Raw genomic sequence first — 12,832 nt, forward strand, 5'->3', positions numbered from 1 at the left:
CCACCTCTCATATGTGTGACTTCTATTAGAATTGTGCCTACTCTTCCAGTTTTTCTTTGTACAAATGCAAGCAAATGAGACCAGATCTTCTATCTCCCATTTTCTCACACATAAGATGGCATATTACACACACTACTTTGCACATCACTTCTTTCACTTAACAATATATCCTGAAGTACTTTCACACTAGCACCGAGAGCTCCCTCATGCTTTTTAAAAGCTGCATTTAAAAAAAGCATTCCATTGTAGAGCTTTGTCATCATTTATTTATACAGTAATAAATAAATAATAGCATAAATACATTCAAACAACATCTACAACATTCTTATCCTCCTATCTGCCAATCAAGGACAAAAAGAAATCCACACTTCCGAGGTGATCAGGCGGGTAAAGAATGAAACAACCCCACCACCTTCCTTAGTGATATGAGCTCTGAGACTGAGGGTCTACCCGGCCCTTGGCTGCCATTTGAGGAAAAGGAAGGATGTTGTTGGCCAAGGCTGGTGCTCAGCCACTGAAGGTCCCACTGACACAGAGCACAGAACTGATGCTTCATCCCGTTAGCTGAGAATACTCCCATTAACTGGAGCCCAGGGCCTAGTTCACAAAAATCACGCACTTGCTAGGGTAGGGGAAATGGTCCCTGAGCCATCCTTGCAGAAGAGACAAGAAAACAAGTTTCCTCAATGCACCTCAAGTTGCTACACTATTTGGATTTAATCTGTTTAAAATGTAAAGTAAGATAGCTTTACTTCTACTTTAAGAATATTATGCATAGCAGTCTAAACCCATCAGTATTCAAGGTTTTGAAAAGTACATTCAAATAGGGCACCTCTAGCTTGGGTAAGACATTTGCCTCCATATTTAATACTTTGATAACACTGTTTCCTTTTCTCTGGTGAATTGTATGGAAAGTTATGAATTAAAATTATCTTCTCTTTGTTATTCATTACTGTTGATAATTGTTCATTAATGTTCCCATTTCTATTATTCTTCTTCCAAAGCAATCAACTAGAAAACATATTTAATCTTGAAATGCATATTATATATGCATATATATGCACAATTTCAATGTGTTTTCTCTCTGAACTAAATTGCTTGTCTGATCTAGTACTGCCACAAATGTTCATATATTTCCACTGAAACAGAGTCAGATATAAATCATTTGGTATATACCTACCAAAACACATTTTCTGGTTTAAAGTTTTAAACATAAGCTTTAGACTTTATAGCTAACTATAACTAACTATATACTTTTTAATTTATTTTTTAGAAATTGTTTTTTTATCAACCATATTTCCATTCTGTTTAAGAGTTTGCAGAAGAACAGCTTAAGGCCACTCAGTGGCTGTTCCTGCCCATTCCGTGGCCTGCACAGTGCAGGCTTCAGGCCAGCGTTCACGAGGATGCTACTGGACAGGCATAGACGACACCTGCACCTACAGACCAGTCTGCGGCCTCAGGCTGAGCAGCAGTGAACTCAGGAGCTGGAGTGGTCCATTTACCCTGAAATGCCTCCTTGGTCACCGACATTTCAGCAATCTCTTTGGGATCTCTGTAGGAGTAGAGATCGGGTATCAACTCCCACAGGTGCTCATAGGAGATGGTGCCGCACATGCGCAGAACTTCCAGGGCCAGCATCCACTATGGCAGACCCACTGAGGGAGCCCCTTTGTTGCAAGAGATAGCAATGTCAGTATAGTACAGAGGGCAGTTTGTGTTACACAGAGCAGTGGTGGGCAAGTTGCTAACATAAGACACCTCTGAGAGAGGCTGGTCAACCCTGGGATCGGTAACCACCAGATGTCTCGGGCTGCCTGGATCTGGTCAGTGAAGGTTCCAGGAGTGAAGTGACCAGCAATAGCAGTGACAGCAAACTTCAGCACGGCTTGCTGGCCAGGATTCCTGGACAATATGACCCTGACATCAGCCAGGCTTTCAATGACCCGAGCTGCCAGCAGAAGCTCCTCCCAGGTTCTCTTCAGATTCATGATGTAGATGTCATCCGGTTTCCTTTTTAGAGGTGCTGTTCCTTTTCAGAGTCTCGGCTGGTGCCAGCTAAGTGGGTTTCTGAGGCAAGGAATCTGAGGACACTCCCTGCTCGTCTGCAGCGGCTCAAGGACTCCAGCCACTGTGAAAATTCCCTTTAAGTTACATGGGAGCCAAATGGGCCCCTCTCTGGACAGCATGGAAAAGACCAAATATATATTTTAAAATAACTATGAGAACAAATGAACAAGAGGACTTTTACGTTTAGAAAACAGATGATAAAATATGTTCCAAATTAGAAAAGGAATTTTAAAAATTAGACTCCAAAAGCCAAAGCAAAAGTAAAACATTACCAGCAGAAACAGTTGGCAAAATATAACAAATACCAAGAGTTAGTTCTTTAAATGAAATTAAAATCTCCTTTATCGAGTGAAATGAAAAAGATTAAAAGAGGAAAGAAATGAAAAGAAAAAGAAAATATGTAAAGAGAAAACTTTCAAAGTAAATTAAAACATAAAACAAAGAATTTTTTCAAAAGCTTTTTGGTAGAATTAGAAGTCATCACATAAAAAAATCAATATTTTGGAAGACATCCCAATTGAAAACTGACAACAGAATTACCATAAAATAACTAAATAATCTCCTCAATTCAGACAGCATTAAAACAAATTCCTAAAAACAAAACCCAACATCGCAACAGCATAATTTTTATTCTTATCTTTTTAATACTTTAACAAGCAATTAGGCATCAGGTATTTTGCTGGTTATTTATCCTGTTCTTTCATTCTAATCCTTTATTCTCATATTCTTTTAAAGTTTTTCTTTGAAAATGCCACTATTCTACTAGTTTAAAACAATATTCAGTAGTAGTCGCCTACATAAGCCATTAATCGTAGAGTCCCATGACTTAGACGTCTTCCCTTCTTCCGGGAAACACAAACTGTATCCATAGGAGATGGAGATTATTCTTCTTTGCCTCCCCTTTGGCCATTAAAAATCCATCACAGCTGGAGTCCAGAGGCTGTTTCTATCCTTCGCCTTTTCCCCTAGCCCCCTTTTACATATCTTTTACTAAGTCAAAAATCTTCTAGAATTAAAATTGTAGCTGACAAAATTTACTTTCTACTTGTATGGGAGGAAGTTGTATTTCTTTTATACACATGTCTACCCACAGGTATAATGAAATACGGCAAATATATTTTTCCTTTTGCTCTGGAATAACTGTGCTAAAAGAACAGGATGAGCAAAAAGAATTCTGCCTCACATTTTCATACAGCATTTGAATAACACTAGCTAACATTTACTGAGCATACAGCATGCCAGGCTCTGTGATAAATACTTACATGCAGCATTGCATTCAGTCTTTACAACCCTATACAGTAGGTACCACGCCCACTTTACAAATGAGGAAACTGAAGATCAGAGAGGTTAACCTATTCTCTTGATGTCACCTAGCTAATACAGTCCAAAACTGGGCTCAAACACGGGTTTTCCTGACTCCAGAGTCTCCTCTTAACCTGTACACGCTCTTCTACTTAATCTTACAAAACACGTCCATACACAAGCTCTTGTCTAACCCCTGTTTTCCATTTATGTTGGAGAACTATTGGAAGTGTAGTTGATTCCATATATTGGCTGTTGTAAATAACGCTGCAGTGAACGCATGGATGCATATACTTTCCCATTTGCTGCAGGGGCCTAGAGGGTAAGTGAAATAAGTCAGACAGAAAAGAACAAATGCTATATAATTTTACTTATGTGTGCAATAACAAACAAAACAAAGAAACAAACTCACAGATACAAAGAACTGATGGTTGCCAGAAGGGGGTGGGAGGCACTGGGTAAAAAAGGTGAAGGAATTAAAAAATACAAATAGATAATTATAGAATAGTCACAGGAATGTAAAAACAGCATGGGAAATGCAGTCAATAATATTGAAATAACTAGGTATGAGTTGGTACTAGACTTAATGGAGGGGATTACTTCATAAATTATATAAATGTCTAACCACTATGCTGTAAAGAGTGAACTAATTATTGTTTTAAAAAGAAAGAGTAGTTGAAAAAGTTTAGAAGCCTTGACTCTGACTCAATACAGAAATCCCCATTTAAAGCACCTCCCACTTTTGGTTAAACTCGCACATTAACAGGGAAGTCACAGAGGCTTCAAGCAGGCAGCCACATTGCTGACAGTCCCATGTTGGTTCACAACCCCCTCGGGAGCTTCCGGGGCATAATCTGAGATCACCCCCACGCTCAGGAGACAGGGAGAGACTGTAGAAAAGGCAGACCACTAAACACAGGTAGGTGACGAGATTAATAAGCAAGGAAATTTAGTTACGAACTCATCTTGGGTGGATGGAAGATAAGTAGATTTCTACACCCACCTGGCAGAATCTTAAAAGTTTATGTAGAGGCCTTAACTGGGTTTTCAGTTCCAGGCACAGGGGGCCTTTACTGGGTTTAGTCATGCACCTGTCCGGATAGCTTCATTACCACATTACTGTCTCTTGACTGTGTCCTTGGGGAAGCTTCTGGGAGTGGGGAAGACCAGCAGAGCACACATTCCAAAGACAAGGGTGGGGTGGGAGTGTCTGATTGTTGGGGTCCAGCCCTCGACTGGGTCAAGTGGTGGTCACATCTTCTCGATGATCTCCTCCAACACCAAGTGTTTAAAAGTTCTACATCATGTTGAATACCAATGTGCATTTTAATGGATTTCCTTCCATGGGTGTCATACTTCAGAGATATTGACATGTGACAACTATTTAAGTCGACATTTATAACCCTTTCACATCTTCTATTCAATTAGGTTATTTCCATTGGAGATGACACAACCCTGAGCTCAAACAAGAGCAAGCAAAAAGGCAAATGTAATATCTTGTGAATAAAAAAAGTTGAGGTTATGCTTCAGGAATGTCTTGATCCAGGGGTTCAAATGATATCATCAGAATCTAGGTTCCCTTCAACACTCATCTCTATACTCATCAACACGGCTTCATTCTCAAGCTCAATGTATGGCAATAAGACTGCCAACAACTCCAGAGTTACATTTCACAAGGTTCAACCTGATTCAAAAGTGTTTGCTCTCTCTCAGCAAACTCAGATAAAGGTCTTAATGCATTTTATTTGCGCTAATTGGTTCACACACCCATCCCTGAAACAATTATGCAGACCAGGAAGAAATGGCCTTTTCACCCGAGACACCCGAGACTAGACTGGCATCCTCCCCACCCAAGATAGATGGAGAAACAATAGGGGTTGAGACAGTTCCCTAGATGAAAATCAGGTCACCAGACAATTATGGGCAAAAAATTAATAATAATTGTTCCAGGAATCTTCCTTGTTTTCAGTAGAATCTGTGGGTAATCTTATAACGTGACTACAGAATTAGATTCAGGACTACAAATATGTCTGAATTGGCATAGAGTACATGAAAAGGGGAGTCATTTTTCTACTTTTCTGTGTACATTGAAAATTCAAGTTTATATAATTACATTGATCATTCAAGGTATTTCTTTTTTATTGGAGTTGTTCTTCCCTCAAGCACCAAGCACTCATTTTGTGCCAATTGTGTCCCTAGCCCATTCCTTTGGGAAATATCATTCTGTAATGGCATTTCTATGATTTCTGTACTTCTGTCTGACAGGTTTATAATTTGGTGGCTGCCTCACCTGAATTTTGTTATAACATAGTATCAGTTAGATACATTAAGCTAGAAAAATTTTCAGAAAACACAGCTCGAAATGGCCTTAGCAATGAGAATGATTTCTTATCTCCCGAAACAGGAAGTTGCAAAGTAGGACAGCTCTGAGATAGTTGATTTGGTAGCCCAACAACACCATCAGGGACTGAGTTTCCCCCTCCCCCTTTTTTTTCACTCTGCAAGCCTCAGTGTTCAAACCCAGCAGCTCCATGGATGTTCCAAGCATCTCACATAAACCATATCCAGCAGAACGCTGACAAACTGTTTTTTTTATAAGCGTCTCTTTTAAGCAATGAAACCTTTCCCAGCTGCCTCTCTCAGCAGCCCTCTGTTCACAGCTCACCAGCAAGAAATACATCACACACCTATTCCTAAACCAACGGCAGGCAGAAGCAGGAGGCAACCATGAGTAGGTGGCTGGAACATGACTGTGTGCAGCACAGGGAGTGCCCGACGCAGCGATGTGGCTCTTCGCACAAGGAAGGAAAGGGGGTGTGCTGGGGGGTAGCAGGAAAAAATGAAAATCATTCCTAGTCTCATCACTCAGAGATAGAGCTTATTAATACTTTGGTGTTTTTCTTTCCAGACTCTTTCCCCCCCCCCCTTTTTGCTAGCTTCACTTAAAATTATTTCTGGGGAGAGGGAACCGGTAGATGTGGAAGAGGGTATAAGGAGGACAAACAGTGATGGAAAAAAGTAAATATCAATTTCACAAAGAAACAAGTAAGTTCAATAAAATTATTTCATTCATGTATTTGTTTGACAAATATTTATTGAGGGTCCCCTGTGTCCCGCTCCTGTTCCAGGCAATGAAGACGCAGTGATGATGAAGGCAAGGCAACATACAGGGTTTTTCAGGCAGTGTAAGGTACTGTGTAGACGAGTTAAAACGGGTACAGGGACAGAGAGTGCGGAGGGCCCAGCAGGGCGAGATGAGACAGTAAGTTGAGAGGAGGCTGACCTGAGCAGTGCCCAGGGGAACCGAGGCAGTGAGCCACACGAGGATCCAAAGAAAGCGAGTCCTCCACGAAAGGCCCTGAGAGCACATGGCCAAGTTCAAAAACCAGCACAAGGGCCAGAGTGGCTAGCATGGGACTGAGTGAGAAGGAAGATGTAAGTGAGAGATTTGCCAGTGGTCAGGATCCAAACCTTAGGGGGCCTGGCAGGCCATGGGGGGCGGGGGGGGGGGGGGCNGGCAGGCCATGGGGGGGGGGGGGGGGGGGGTCTTGGACTTCACTCTAGGTGAGATGCGAAGCCTGGAGGGCTGAGCGGAGAGAGGCGGGGCCTGACTTGTACTTTGTAATGCTCACTGGGGCTGCCCTACTGGAGGCCTGATGCCAGGAAGCAGGTTTTTAAAGAATCTCTGACAGCTCTTCAGTTTCATTTTTGCCTCATTTACATGAACAATAGTTTCTATTCACTAGCTTTCTTTATTTCAAGTCTGTTTACCTTGCTTGTTTTAGACCAGCTGTCCATAAGAAATATAATGTGAGCCACATGTGTAACTTAAAGTTTATAGTAAAAAAAAGGTAAAATAGAGAGATAAACTTAATTTTAATAATATATTAACCCGTATATCCTCAATATTATCATTTCCACATGTAACAATATAAAACCTTAATGAGGTAGTCTACAATCTTTTCCCCGTACGAAGCCTTTGAAATCTAACGTACATTCCAGACTCGCAGCACAACCTTCCCTGACCACATGCAAGTGCACAATAGCCACGCGTGGCCGCTGGCTACCCTACTGGACCTGAAAGTTTGGGACCCCTGTTTCCACCTGTTTGTTACTCCTTTCAAAGTGTCCCTTTCGTTATTTCATGCTTTTAAAGTATTTGAAGACTTAAATTCATGGATATTTTAATTATAAAAGGTTGACTAACTTTAATATTCAGCGTCATTCAGATCTGTTGGTGGCCACTGTCTCACACTACTTTTCTTTTTGAAGATTTTATTTATTTATTTTTAGAGAACGGGGAAGGGAGGGAGAAAGACAGGGAGAGAAGCATTGATGTGTGTTTGCCTCTCAGGCGTGGCCACGCCAGACCTGGTCCACAACCCAGGTATGTGCCCTGACTAGGAATCAAACCCGTGACCCTTTAGTTCTGGCACTCTACCCACTGAGCCACAATAGCCAGGGTTCTATTTTCTCTTTATATTAACATCTATTTTCAAATGTTTTAATTTAAAAACACACACATGTGTACACTGGTCAGCTCTAGTTCAGGATACTTACTTGAAAAAGCAGACAGTTGGAAATCTCTACATTCTTTAATTAACTGGATAGATTCTACCAACCTTAGAAAAGATGTGAAGCACAACTATTTTCTTTCTCTTAAGTTTATCATCTAAATTTGATTTAGTCATTTAAGTAATTTCATAAACCTCACACCTCACACTTCACATTGGTTCAAAGAAAATAACTTTGTTTTTTAATTTAAAATCAACACTTAGGTTAAAATTAAATTTTAAGATCTAAGAATGCTGATGAACCAGAATACTTAGGAAATAAGACTTTCTAAAAACTGAATTCTAAAGTCATTGGGTGTTCTTTTCGTGAAAATCCTTTCTAGAATATATAAGGCACCACTTCTCAGCCTTTTGGCCAAGGTCAAGTGTAGTGTCTGTTCTTATCAGTTTAAAATACATACGGCAGATTTTCACCTGCATGAGAAAAGTCTACTGACTACAACAGAATTTCCTTTGATGATTCCAGAAGTTGTACAGCCTCGGTGTTCTTATTCTGAATAATAGCCATCCATGTATAGAGATATAAAGAAAGAAAATCCAATTATGTAAGGTCTTAGTTTAGCTGAGGTCTGGCCAGAAACCACGATGGCCTGCCAAATGTGAACAATGATTATTTTACAGAGTAAGTGAGGGTGTACCCATTAGGAATGCTTCCGGCTGAATATAATGGCCTCACCAAAGTGACCTCACCAAATATGAATTTGTTTTCCTCTGGAGGTCAGGAGTTCCAAACAGGTACGGTGTGACTCCACCACCTCAGGGAACCCTTGCCTTCTAAATTACCATTCTAAACAGACCTGAAGTGGCCTTAATACGGTTCCTACCAAAAAAGGTGCCCCATCCATGTTCCACGCAAGGGGACAGGAAACAAGGTCAAAAGGCCAAAAATAAAGCCAAGCAAATCTGTCTACTTTTAAGGACTGTCCAGGAGCTGCCCCCAAGAACTTTCATCTGAATCTCATTGACCAGGACCGTGTAATTCGACCGCCACTGTGCCCAGAGAGGCTGGGAGGCACGAATTTCAACTGGAGAAGCAGTGCCAACCTAAACAAACTCAGAGCCCGTGAACAAAGAACAGTGGAAGCATGGAAGAGGCAACCAGCAGCTGTGCAGAGGGAGTTCTAGCACAATTAAGGGAGAGAGGGAGTTGGCTCCTGAACTCCCTGTCCTATGGGAGGTGAGATGTAGATAGGATCAGTACAAGAGCACACAACTGGTGTCAACAATGACAACGCCACCTCCCCACCCACCACCCCCAAATCACACATGCCTCTCCATCTCTTGCTCCTCAGTCAACATTGAAAAATTCTCGACTTCCGCCAAGATGGAGGCATAGGTGGAAACACTGTGCCTTCTCCCACAACCAAGTTTGGTTACAACAAAAGTTTTGGAGAACTAAGACACACCCAGAGACCAGAAAACCGAATTATACGGAAGACCGACAGCTACGAACCGTTCAACGGGGACGGTAAGAGAGGCAGAGCCAGCAGCGGAGCAGGGTCGGGAAGGACAGACCTAGGAGCGCAGGCAGCCCAGACCTAGTCGGGGTGCGGGGCAGACTGACCAAGGTCGCACATTCGCGCGCAGTGAGACGGACCACACAGGCCTCAGGGGGCGAACCCAGTGGTGGAGGGCTGACAGCAGTGGCACACTCTCGTGCAGTGGAGCGGGGCGTGTGGCCCAGGTGACGGTGGTGGATGCGGTGTTGGTGGGGGCCGCGGAGGCGGGCGCCGGAGGGAAGCCACTGTCCCTCTTTGACCCCGCCCCCACATACAACATCACAACCCAGCAACTGAGTTGCCCTGCTCTGGTGAAAACCTAGGGCTCTGTTCCTGCTACTTAACAGGCACGAACAGCCCAAAAGATGGCGCAAGAGGAACTCAAAGTCCCAGAGCCAATAACTCTAAGCGACCAACAGATTGCCAGGCTCTCAGAAGCCCAATTTAAAACACTATTTATCAGGATGCTCACAGAATTGGTAGAGTACAGTCACAAATTAGAGGAACTTAGTCACAAATTAGAGGAACATATGAAGGCTAAACTAATTGAAATGAAGGGAGATGTCCAGGAAACCAATAGTGATGGAAAGGAAAATGGGACTCAAATCAAGGGAGTGGACCAGAAGGAAGAACGAAACATCCAACCAGAAAATAGTAAAGAAACAAGAATTCAAAAAAATGAGGAGAGGCTTAGGAACCTCCAGGACATCTTTAAATGTTCCAACATCCGGATTATAGGGGTACCAGAAGGGGGAAAGAAACAGCCACGAGTGGAAAACGTATTTGAACAAATAATAAAGGAGAACTTCCCCAGTCTGGCAAAGGAAATAGACTTCCAGGAAATCCAGGAAGCTCAGAGAGTGCCAAAGAAGTTGGACCCAAGAAGGAACACACCAAGGCACATCATAATTACATTAGCCAAGACTAAAATGAAGGAGAGAATCCTAGAAGCAGCAAGGGATAAGGGGACAGTCACCTACAAAGGAGTACCCATCAGACTGTCAGCGGATTTCTCAAAAGAGACCTTACAGGCAAGAAGGGGCTGGAAAGAAGTATTCCAAGTCATGAAATCCAAAGACCTACAGCCAAGATTGCTTTATCCAGCAAAACTTTCATTTAGAATGGAAGGACAGATAAAGTGCTTCTCAGATAAGGTCAAGTTCAAGGAGTTCATCATCACCAAGCCCTTATTATATGAAATGCTAAAGGGACTTATATAAGAAAGAGATGAGAAAAATATCAACAGTGAAAGGACAGCAAACACACAGTTATTAACAACCACACCTAAAACAAAAGCAAACCAAGAGGACAGCTAGATCAGGAGTGGAACCATAGAAATGAAGAACACATGGAGGGTTAGAAACAGGGGGGTGGGAGGGGGAGAAGGGGGGAGAAGGCACAGAAAATAGCATAGATGGTAGGTAGAAAATAGATAGGGGGGAGGGCGAGAATAGTGGGGGAAATATAGAATCTAAAGAAGTTGAGACACATGGTTATAAACTAAGGGGGGAGAAGGGTGGGGGAGGGAGTGTGCGGGTGGAGGGGAATGAAGGGGGGAATAGAACAACTGTAATGGTATAATCAATAAACTATATTGATTTATTTTTTTGGTGTTTTTATAAAATAAACTATATTTATAAAAAAATAAAATAAAAACATCAAAAAAATAAATCAATATAGTTGATTTATCTGTCATTCCCTACCCTATGGGGGAGGGCGAGAATAGTGGGGGAAATATAGAATCTAAAGAAGTTGAGACACGTGGTTATAAACTAAGGGGGGAGAAGGGTGGGGGAGGGAGTGTGCGGGTGGAGGGGAATGAAGGGGGGAATAGAACAACTGTAATGGTATAATCAATAAACTATATTTTAAAAAAAAGAAAAATTCTCAAGGGTACAATTTCCTATTGTCTTTTCCTCTAAACTTGACTCTAACTAGCTGAAACATGGATCCCAAAGGACAACGACGATGACTCTCCCCACACTATCCATTTCAGTTAGCAGGGTAGACCACTGGACATGCTGAGGCTCTGGATAATCCTAAAACAGGGACTGTAATAAACTGGGGAAAAGTTTCACTGTATGGCTGCTCAAACATGGCTCCTTTAACTGAGCTGGGGCCCCTCACAAAAACTACCCTGATACTGACCCTCTCTCTCCACCTCTGCATTAACCCAGACCACTTCCCACTTGTCCACACCCACTGCCTCCTGCACTGGGCTTTCCTGTTGCTTCCACTGTGGCTTCACACCAGGACAGACATTGTCCATGTGGTCATCTTCTACCTGCCTCTCCTAACTCAATTCTGAACTTGATTTTCAAGTTCAAGTTTTGACTCCAATATCCCTCCAGACTTCCAAACATTCCCCCTCTAGCCTTGAGCACCCTGGCCTTTACCTTATGCCTTGTTCCTGGGTGACCCCTGAGCTGATGTTAGCCCCCCTATCAGAGAGGAGATCAGGTACCCCTAACCTTCCACACAGTGTGCTGACCAGGGGAGTCAGCCACCTGGAAGCAAGACAGTCGCTGCCCTGATTCTGGCTGTGAACACTGGCAAAGGGCCTGTGCAAGGGAGGATTTTAGAAATGCACCTCCTGGTGCTGTTTTCTTGCATGGCCTCCAAGTGTAGTCCCTGAGGAATTGTGTGTGCCTCTTGAAGATTTTAAGAAAGAATTCCAGCACTGGCCCTGGTCAGGTAGCTCAGCTGGTTGGAGCATTGTCCAGGTATGCCAAGGCTGCAGGTTCCATCCCCAGTTAGGGCACATACAAAAATCAACCAGTGAATGCATGAATAAGTAGAACAACAATGTTTCTCTCTCTCTCTCTCCTCCTCCCCTCTCTCTAAAATCAATAAATTAAAAAAAAAGAGTCGCAGCACGGGTATGCTCTCTCCCTCCTTTTTCACCTTTGGAGCAGAGAGTGCTAGAAAAGAGAAGCATCAGGACAGAGAGAGGAAGAAGGACAACACCAGAAGTGACTAAACAAAACTCTCTACGTTTCTAAACCTGCTAAGAAACAAAATCTGCTGTGGTGGTGGGAAGCAATTGGAGTTTTATCCCAGTTAGGAAACAACAAGAGACAGACAGGCCCCCAGGACCTACACCTGCCTTTTGCCCCCACTTCACTGCAGGCCACTCCCTCCCTCTACCTGCCCTTTGTTCCCCACATACTGTATTGGTTTTTTAAAAGCTGGGGTATATGCTGATCCAAAACAACTCCAAGATCACAACACATGTCTATGTTTCACTCATTACAACTTGTATGAGCCCAGGAAAGGCTTCAGGCCGGCTCTCGCCCTTAGTGATGGCTAAGCAGTGTATCTGTGTGTCAAGGCACGCTTCCACCATCCCCATCGCGAGGGAAGACGGCTCTGGAGTCCCCACGCCAC

The 12,832-nt window shown here is 42.8% G+C and overlaps 1 protein-coding gene and 2 pseudogenes across 2 annotated transcripts in view; 1 reads left to right on the plus strand and 2 right to left on the minus strand.

Moving 5' to 3' along the window:
• Positions 1-12,832, minus strand: part of HTR7 (5-hydroxytryptamine receptor 7) — a 77,947-nt gene that overhangs the window by 19,260 nt on the left and 45,855 nt on the right. The gene's annotated exons all lie outside the window — the stretch shown is intronic.
• LOC118988007 (40S ribosomal protein SA-like) lies at positions 1,410-12,797 on the minus strand (annotated as a pseudogene).
• Positions 8,282-8,426, plus strand: LOC118988031 (uncharacterized; annotated as a pseudogene).

The sequence above is a fragment of the Sturnira hondurensis genome, unplaced genomic scaffold (genome assembly GCF_014824575.4).
Source record: "Sturnira hondurensis isolate 20B ecotype Veracruz unplaced genomic scaffold, ASM1482457v3 Scaffold0005563, whole genome shotgun sequence".
Taxonomy (NCBI): Eukaryota; Metazoa; Chordata; class Mammalia; order Chiroptera; family Phyllostomidae; genus Sturnira; species Sturnira hondurensis.